The sequence below is a fragment of the Natator depressus genome, chromosome 4 (assembly GCF_965152275.1).
Source record: "Natator depressus isolate rNatDep1 chromosome 4, rNatDep2.hap1, whole genome shotgun sequence".
Taxonomy (NCBI): domain Eukaryota; kingdom Metazoa; phylum Chordata; order Testudines; family Cheloniidae; genus Natator; species Natator depressus.
In genome coordinates, this window is record NC_134237.1 from 16311499 (window position 1) to 16321630 (window position 10132).

At 43.7% G+C, this 10132-nt stretch overlaps 1 protein-coding gene across 2 annotated transcripts in view; it reads left to right on the plus strand.

Moving 5' to 3' along the window:
• Positions 1-10132, plus strand: part of CFAP299 (cilia and flagella associated protein 299) — a 378861-nt gene that overhangs the window by 32731 nt on the left and 335998 nt on the right. The window lies entirely within an intron of this gene.

A 10132-nucleotide genomic window follows, 5' to 3' on the forward strand; every position in this document is an offset into this window, starting at 1 on the left:
CCCCGTCTCACCCTTTCTGGGGTGATATGTACTCTCAGGGGTCTGGGGAGGGATGTGGTCCCTGAGGTAGCCTGAATGCAGGGATCACAGTTGCGTTTGGCCCTCCACACATCTGTACCCCACACAAGGTCATGTAACAACGTGTCTGAACTACATGCTCTAAGTGACTGAGTATGCTAAATAAATACCGTATAAATAAGTTCCTTACCTCGATTAGAAGGACTTTGAGATCGACTAATGAAAAGTGCTAGATGAGAGCTGCATATTATAATGTTACTAGCAGTGATCCATGACTTTGCCACTCATGTCCATAGATTTTTATAAGAAGTGTGTTGTGTGGAGTGTGTGTGTGTTGTACTGAGAGATTTTTATATTGATTTGTACAGGTGGCAAAGGGCAGGTATTTGTGGTGAGAGGCATTGTGTGTTTGGGGTTATTGTGTGTACTGGTTGTGTTGCTGTGTGGGTGGTTTTGAAGATCTAGGCAGTTGGGCCAAATAATCCACTGTTTATATAATCTTCTTTGTACAACCAATGAAATGATTGCATGCAAATTAGCTATAGAGTAAAGATGGCAACTGGTGGAGTTACCTCTGATATCACTGTGGTCTAGGACTCTTGGCATGGAATAGATACATGCCCAGCTGTCATACAGATGGAATTAATAGTCAAAATGGCTGAGAACTTAAAAATTGGATGGTAACAGGGTGTGAATTCCAGTAATGACTGAACCTGTTGATCTTCTGAACAAAGAGAGCTCTCAGCCATGCTCGTAACTGTTTCCATCACTTCACACTGACTCAACAGACGTTCTAGGCTTCAGAGTGACAATTCTTGAATCTTAATAAATAGATAACAAGGGGTTGGAGGTTTCCCTTGCTAACTGAGGAAGAAATTCAAAGCATGTGTCAACCAAACTAGGTTTTACAGGGCTCACCATGTCACACCATGGGATTTGTGTCCTCCAAAGATTACAAATCTTCTCACAAAAAGCAGCAACAGGGGTTTACCCACAATACATCTACAACTGGAGAACCCTCTCCTCCACACTGCTACCACAGTAGACACTTACTGGAAAGCATTGCACTGCGGGCTACGTGAACCAAGTCAAGAATGCAGGAGGCAAATCGCTCGTTTACAGTGAACAGCACTGTAACTCCTTGGTGCAGGGCTGCAGGAATTATAGATTCATTATCCTCTGCAATGGGCAAACCTCTAAATACTGGCTTTATATATTTATAGTATTATTTGTAACCTTGATTTATGTGTTCCCAGTTAGTAGTTTAAAAATAAGGCATACAACTAAACTGAATTCTTTAAGGTTTGAGCTTCCAGGGCGGTTACAGATAATTCAGGTTAGGGGAGGACTCTGAATGACACAATGAGTAATAGAATTAAAGACTATTTAATATAAAATAGTTACACAAACAGGCATTACAATATAACTATACACTGCATTGATACATTCTAAGATGAAATGGTGCATTCAGGGGTGATCAGGCCCTGAATGAGGGGAATGAGTGTAATCCTTTCTCTAATGGTACCTTCGTGGTGGATGGGTGCACCTATCTAAAATCCATGTACTGCTCTTTTACAATCAATTATAATAATGCCCCTTAATTAATTAGCATAAAATCCACCTTTTTGCCATAATTATTTTCTGCTTTCTCATTGGCTATTTAACATGAAGTATCATATTAATTAACATCAGTGAACTATCAATATAGATAGCATTTTCCAAAACATTAGCATTTTATCTAAAACGTTTGTAAACATATTTTGGTCCTAACTCATTTTTACAGCATGACCCGTGGTTATACTCTAACTTATTTCCAACTTGCATCTGAACTGTTTCACTTATTTCACCCGTAATAAGAGCTCACTATTGTCAAGCCCATATTTAGGCCCAACAATCTATTCTTTACTCACATTTCAATTTTACATAAACAAATATCACGTTTATAGGCTATGGCGCTGGTTCTCAACTCCCCTGGTGGTACGCAGAGGTCTTTCAGGGGGTACATGAACTCATCTAGATATTTGCTGAGTTTTACAACAGGCTACATAAAAATCAGTAGTGAATTCAATACAAACTAAAATTTCATACAGACAAAATGAGGATGTAAGCAATTTTTCAGTACTAGCGTGCTGTGACACTTGTATTTTTATGTCTGATTTTGTAAGCAAGTAGTTTTTAAGTGAGGTGAAACTTGGGGAACGGAAGAAAAATCAGACTCTGGAAAGGGATACAGTAGTTTGGAAAGGTTGAGAACCACTTGGCTATGGTATCCACTGGCTTTTGTGGATCTGCAAATATTTTTTGTTGGGTCAAGTCTTGAAGTCTTGATGACTAATAAAAACTTGGTAGAAACAATGTAACTTTCGTACACTGAGCTATTTTGGTTTGCTCTTTACCTTGCACAATGAGTTGACTTTTCTTCTTTGTGTTGGTCTGCTGTGGACCCAGCTTCTATAGCCTTCTGCATCTTCCACTGATTCTATTGAATCGTTCCCATATTAACAAATGCCAAGTAGTGCTCTCATTTCTACAAGACCCCTTTACAAAAACACACTGCTAAACATTACATTACTCTTAAGTTTGTTAAATTAAACCTTATTTTAGCTTAATGATTTTCAACAGCTTTAATCCTAAATTGAATGATTCAGCATACCCTCAATTAAGATGTGGGGCCAGATTCTCAGCTGGTGTAAATCAGCATAGCTCTATTAGTTTTAGTGGAAGATCTGGCCCTTCATTTTCATACAAATTGCATGCATCTGAAAAAATTCCTTAGGCGAGTTCTGGATGAAATTCAAAACAAGGATTAATATAGCTTTACAGTTAAAATGTTGTACTTATAATATGCATAGCGGAGACCCGCAGGTATGTTCGTGGTGAACTTTTCACCACTTGAAGCATACTTTCAGAAATCGGAAGCCGAATTCCTTTTCAAAATAGGAAATGCCAAAACCAGGACAAAACAAGAACTTTTTTTGCCCACATATGTTTAAACTCTCATGGCCTAGGCTAAATCCATAATTGGTCTCCAGCAGTTCAGAACTGAAAAATAGCAGGCTTCTCCCCACTACCCATAAAAATATCTGTTCTTGTTCAGCTGTAGACTTGTATAAACCAAAATTCACTTGTCCTGTGTAATCATAAAACATATATATCTTTGGTCTCTAGCTTTGGTCTCTTGCTTGGAGATGGTCAGAGCTGTAAAGTTCTAGACTAGATTGTCCAGAGTGTACAATTCCAGGGTTTTGGTTCAAACCCTATAGTTGGTACATAAAGTAAGTAAAGGTGGTTCAGATACATTCTCTGCCCTGCCAAATTCCGGGGCACAATGTTTGTGTGTTTTTAATAAAACTGGGTAAACTACCATTGAAACGCCTAATATTTTTTGGTTCTCCGTTAAAGGATAGCTGGGCATCAATGAGCATCTTGTGATGTTGTCCGAGGTGTATGCAGTAGTTGCTGCATGGAAGTTTAGAAAAGCTCTGTAAGTGGAATGGTTACTATGACTGCAAGGAAGAATCAAAAGAGTGTTGGTCATTACACATATTAAATCTATTTCCTTAAGTTAAGTATCCTTGCACCTTCTTGTCAACTGTCTAAACGGGCCATCTTGATTATCACTACAAAAGTTTATTTTCTCCTGCTGATAATAGCTCATCTTAACTAATTAGCCTCTCACAGTTTGTATGGTAACTTCCAACTTATCTGTATGTGTACATATGTATATATATATATATATCTTACTATATGTTCCATTCTGTGCATCTGATGAAGCAAGCTGTAGCTCATGAAAGCTTATGCTCTAATAAATTTGTTAGTCTCTAAGGTGCCACAAGTACTCCTGTTCTTTTTGTGCAGTTTGGATGCAGTCTATGAAATTTTCTGACAGTTTAGTGTCTCAGGAAAACCTGTAACACTCTAGCTTTCTGTGGCTAATGCTCCTCTTGTTCTGCTTTACCTCATAAGGCTTCACTTTTTCTCCCCTTCCATCACACCTTAAAGCACTTGGTGGTGGGGGGGGGTTGTTTTCTCCTTAATCTTCTCCTGCTTCCATAATCCCTTCAGTTCCTATTTTTTCCCCTGTTTGATTTGAGACCTTCAGTTTTATTGCTGCTGTTATGTATCATCCTTTAACATCTAAGCTTTCTTCTTAGAGACACGTCCTGAGTCGCTGACTTCTGTTCCTGCTGTGGGGACCTCAGCGTCCCTGACAATTAATTTTTGTTTCATTTATTTCAATTTCTTTTTTCACTTTGACTTTCAGTTGGTTTTTGGTTTGGTTTCTACCTTCAGTTTCTTCCAAAACTCGGAGAGAGAGAGAGAGAGAGAGAACTACTTTGGATAACTTACTCCTTCCCAGGACTTCCTCACCACTTCCCTTTTCTTTGGCCACCAAGGCTAATAAATAAGCTCTTTGGTTCAGCAACTTAGTCAAACAGCTGTTCCTGTCAAAGGGATGACTGATTTTTATGGCATCGTCCAAGTTTTTGGGAAAAAATGTCAAGAAAACCTGCCTGTGTTCTTTTTGAGGTAAGCTGCACTATGGAGTTGTAGCAAGCAAAGGAGTCAACCCTATTAATTTCAGTTTTGAATTTTGAATACAGTAAGTCAGGTTTAGTAGAAAACTGTACATTTTGACGGGGGACGGACACATGGACACATGAAGTCAATAGAGCTGTGCCAATTTACAGCAGCTGAGGATCTGTCCCATAATATTCATGTGGTGTAATAAAGATAGGAAACATTTATTTTGGGCCTGATTTGGAAGCGTTCTCTCATCTCGCAGGTTTGGGCTTTTACTTATATGCATGCTTAAATTCCATTGAAGTTAATGGAACTTGAGCATGTGCTTAAGTGCTTTGCTGAAACAGAGCCTTAGCCAATAACTATTTAAAATGGTCTTCAGCATATTTGATAGGGTATTTGGAATCCTTATCTTTTAAAATAAATTCAAAACCTTTCCCCTATTTCACATACATACTCTATGGTTAGATTTTGATGAATTTTAACTGTCTTGTTGAAATCTGAATCATTCTGGGTTACAATATGTCTGAAAAATGCCACACCACATCAAGTTGCTTTGCTCTATTTGTTTTGTGTTTGAAGCAAAAGCTGCAAAAATGGATGAAAAATACAAAATGTACCATTACTATGCTATGCATTTAAGAGTACCAGCTTCTCTCAAACTTCTTTATTTAGTCACTGTAACCTAAATTATCTGTTGTATTTTTGCATAAACTATAAAATCACTCCCCAGGCCATTTGTGTTTAATTGGTAACGCCCTTTTACAAACAGCTCGGCAATCAAGGAAATGTTTTTAAACAGTGTAATATGTAACAAGGCAACAGGTGATTAAAATTCAGTGTATTTTCTTACTGCAGGGGTACAGCAGCTGCGATCAGAGGCCCGCTATGGGCAAGATTGCAATTAATTGAAAGCACTTCTATTTATACACCTGCACTCACAAAAGATTCTGAATGTAAAGAGGAGGAGGCCAGGTTGAGGAAACTAAGACAACAACTCAAACTATACTGACAGTGGTAAATTAATCCCTTCCTTAGGGGAAATTCTGTGGGAAGGGTGCAAACAATTCTCAGAACAGTTTGACTACTACCCCAAGCCTGCAGGTGTTCAACATTTTTAAAGGATGTTTACCAATAGGCAGTAAAGGCCTGATCAGACCCCTCTCAAAGTCAAGAGGAGTCTTGTTACTGATTTCAAGGAGTTGGATCAGACCTTGAAGGAAGAGCATTTTCCCTTACCTACCTTTTCCCCAATGAAGAGAGGGAAGACTTAGGAAGCAGTAATTAACAGTAATGTCACACACATCCTGCTGACATACAGTGTGAGCCCTGGTCTACACTATGAGTTTAGGTCGAATTTAGCAGCGTTAGATCGATTTAACGCTGCACCCGTCCACACAACAAAGCCATTTTTGTCGACTTAATGGGCTCTTAAAATCGATTTCTGTACTCCTCCCCGACAAGGAGGTTAGCGCTGAAATTGACATCGCTGGGTCGAATTTGGGTTAGTGTGGACGCAATTTGACGGTATTGGCCTCCAGGAGCAATCCCACAGTGTTCCATTGTGACCTCTCTGGACAGCACTCTCAACTCGGATGCACTGACCAGGTAGACAGGAAAAGCCCTGTGGACTTCTGAATTTCATTTCCTGTTTGGCCAGCGTAGCGAGCTGATCAGCACAGGTGACCGTGCAGATCTCATCAGCAGAGGTGACCATGGAGTCCCACTATTACAAAAGAGCTCCAGCATGGACTGAACAGGAGGTACTGGATCTGATCGCTGTATGGGGAGATGAATCTGTGCTATTAGAACTCCGTTACAAACGACGAAATGCCAAAATATTTGAAAAAATCTCCAAGGGCATGAACGACAGAGGCTATCACAGGGACCTGCAGCAGTGCCGTGTGAAACTTAAGGAGCTCACACAAGCCTACCAAAAAACCCAAGAGGCAAACGCCCCAGAGCCCCAAACATGCCGCTTCTATGATGAGCTGCAGGCAATTCTAGGGCGTGCCCCTACAACTACCCCACACCTGTACGTGGACTGCTGCAAGGGAGTTTCACACAACAGGGATGAGGATTTTGGGGACAAGGAAGATGATGAGGAGGGGGAGGTTGAAGATAGAGCACACCAAGCAAGCGGAGAAATCGTTCTCCCCGACAGCCAGGAACTGTTGATCACCTGGAGACAGTATCCTCCCAACCTGGGCTCCCGGACCTTGAAGGCGGAGAAGGCACCTCTGGTGAGTGTACCTTTGTAAATATAATACATGGTTTAAAAGCAAGCGTGTTTAATGATTATTTTGCCCTGAAGACTTGGGATGCATTCGCGGCCAGTACAGCTACTGGAAAAGTCTGTTAATGTGTCTGGGGATGGAGCGGAAATCCTCCAGGGACATCTCAATGAAGCTTTCCTGGAGGTACTCCCAAAGCCTTTGCAAAACGTTTCTGGGGAGGGCAGCCTTATTGTGTCCTCCATGTTAGGACACTTTACCAAGGTCACCTGGTTGAAATAGGGTGGTTTTAGTAAGTGGACATTCAGAGGTGCCCGTTCCTGCTGGGCTGTTTGCCTGTGACTGAAAAGAAATCATCCCTGCTGTTAGCCACGTGGTGGGGGGCAGGATGAAGCAATCATCCCAGAGAATTGGGTGTGTGGGAGGGTTTAGTTGGGTTTGTGCTGCACGTTAACCCGAAAACATCAGCTCCTACTTTTAAATGTCCAGTGTATCTTTTTCAATTCTACTCTCCCTTTTTTTCCTCCTGCAGCTGCAAATGTTTCAACGCTGCCACTAGCATCTCCATCCCAGAGGCTAGCGCAGATAAGAAGGCAAAAAAACCACACTCACGATGAAATGTTCTCTGAGCTCATGCAGTCCACCCAAACTGAAAGAGCCCAGCAGAATGCGTGGAGGCAGACAAAGGCAGAGTCCAGGAAAACACAAAATGAACGCGAGGACAGGAGGTGGGAGCAACAGGAGAGGTGGCGGGATCAAGAGGAAAGGTGGCAGAGGCATGATGAGAGGAGGCAGGATGCAATGCTGAGGTTACTGGAGGATCAAACTGATATGCTCCGGCGTATGGGTGAGGTGCAGGAAAGGCACAGACAGCCACTGCAGCCCCTGTGTAACCAACCACTCTCCTCCCCAAGTTCCATAGCCTCCTCACCCAGACATCCAAGAACGCGGGGGGTGGGGGCCTCCGGCCACCCTGCCACTCCACCCCAGAGGATTCCCAAGCAACAGAAGGCTGGCATTCAATAAGTTTTAAAGTTTTAAACTTTTAAAGTGCTGTGTGGCCTTGTCCTTCCCTCCTCCACCACCCCTCCCAGTGCTTCTCTCCTCCACCACCCCTCCCTGGCTTCCTTGGCAGTTATCCCCCTATTTGTGTGACGAATTAATAAAGAATGCATGAATTTGAAACAACAACTTTATTTCCTCTGCAAGTGGTGATCGAAGGGGGGAGGAGAGGGTGGTTGGCTTACAGGGAAGTAGAATGAACCAAGGGGTGGGGGGGTTTCATCGAGGAGAAACAGAACTTTCACACCATAGCCTGGTCAGCCATGAAACTGGTTTCAAAGCTTCTCTGATGTGCAGTGCACCCTGCTGTGCTCTTCTAACTGCCCTGGTGTCTGGCTGCGCGTAATCAGTGGCTGGGCGATTTGCCTCAACTTCCCACCCCACCATAAACATCTCCCCCTTACTCTCACAGATATTGTGGACTGCACAGCAAGCAGTAATAACAATGGGAATATTGGTTGCGTTGAGGTCTAACCGAGTCAGTAAACTGCACCAGCGCGCTTTTAAACATCCAAATGCACATTCTACCACCATTCTGCACTTGCTCAGCCTATAGTTGAACAGCTCCTGACTACTGTCCAGGCTGCCTGGGTATGGCTTCATGAGCCATGGCATTAAGGGGTAGGCTGGGTCCCCAAGGATAACTATAGGCATTTCAACATCCCCAACTGTTATTTTCTGGTCTGGAAAGTAAGTCCCTTGCTTCAGCTGTTCATACAGACCAGAGTTCCTGAAGATGCGAGCGTCATGTACCTTTCCCGGCCATCCCACGCTGATGTTGGTGAAACGTCCCTTGTGATCCACGAGTGCTTGCAGCACCACTGAAAAGTACCCCTTTCGGTTTATGTACTGGCTGCCTTGGTGATCCGGTCCCAAGACAGGGATATGGGTTCCGTCTATGGCCCCACCACAGTTAGGGAATCCCATTGCAGCAAAGCCATCCACTATGACCTGCGCATTTTTCAGAGTCACTACCCTTGATAGCAGCAGCTCAGTGATTGCGTTGGCTACTTGGATCACAGCATCCCCCACAGTAGATTTGCCCATTCCAAATTGATTCCTGATTGACCGGTAGCTGTCTGGCATTGCAAGCTTCCAGAGGGCTATCGCCACTCGCTTGTAAACTGTGAGGGCTGCTCTCATCTTGGTATTCTTGTGCTTCAGGGCAGGGGAAAGCAAATCACAAAGTTCCATGAAAGTGCCGTTACGCATGTGAAAGTTTCGTAGCCACTGGGAATCATCCCAGACCTGTAACGCTATGCGGCCCCACCAGTCTGTGCTTGTTTCACAGGCCCAGAATCGGCATTCCACGGCATGAGCCTGCCCCATTGCCACCAGGATGGCCAAATTAGCAGGGCCCATGCTTTGAGAGAAGTCCGTGTCTTCATCACCGCGCTGCCATCGCCTCCTCGCCTGCTTTGCAGGTTCTGGTTCTGCATATACTGCATGATAATGCACGAGGTGTTTACAATGCTGATAACTGCCACGGTGATCTGTGCAGGCTCCATGTTTGCCATGGTATGGCATGCAGGAGATCAGAGTTGCAGGGGAAGCAGTGGTTGGATGACCAGTTTTTCAGACCTACTGCACCGTCTGCTGCCAGGATACAACAGCTGAGCAGTGTGCACGCTTGCCGTGGTATGGCAAGACAAGAGCAGCCGAGCAGAGTTCTCGCAGAAGAGGCCCTGTGAGACAACCAGGAGAGCAGAGTGCCAGCGGAAGCGGTGGATTATGACGGTCATATAGAGGACCTGCGAGGTGGATTCATAGCATCAGAAGAGCAGAGTGGCAGCGGAAGCGGTGGGTGACAACGACGGTTAGCAGTCCCACTGTACTGTCTGCTGAAAGCAGTATGGCCACCCGCACGGAAAAAAGGCACAAAACGATTGTCTGCCATTGCTTTCACAGAGGGAGGGGCGACTGACAACATGTACCCAAAACCACCCGCGACAATGTTTTTGCTCCATCAGGCATTGGGAGCTTAACCCAGAATTCCAATGGGCGGCGGAGACTGAGGGAACTGTGGGATAGCTACCCACAGTGCAATGCTACGAAAGTCGACGCTACTGTAGCCCCGGTACTGTGGATGCACTCCGCCAACTTAATGCGCTTAGTGCATTAGTGTGGGGACACACACAATCGACTGTATAAAATCACTTTCTAAAAAATCGACTTCTATAAATTCGACCTAATTTCGTAGTGTAGACATACCCATAGTGTGTAGATGGTGTGTTCTGAAGATAAAATTAGAGCATGCAATGGACATAAGGCCAACCTTTGCTTTGGCTGGTGCT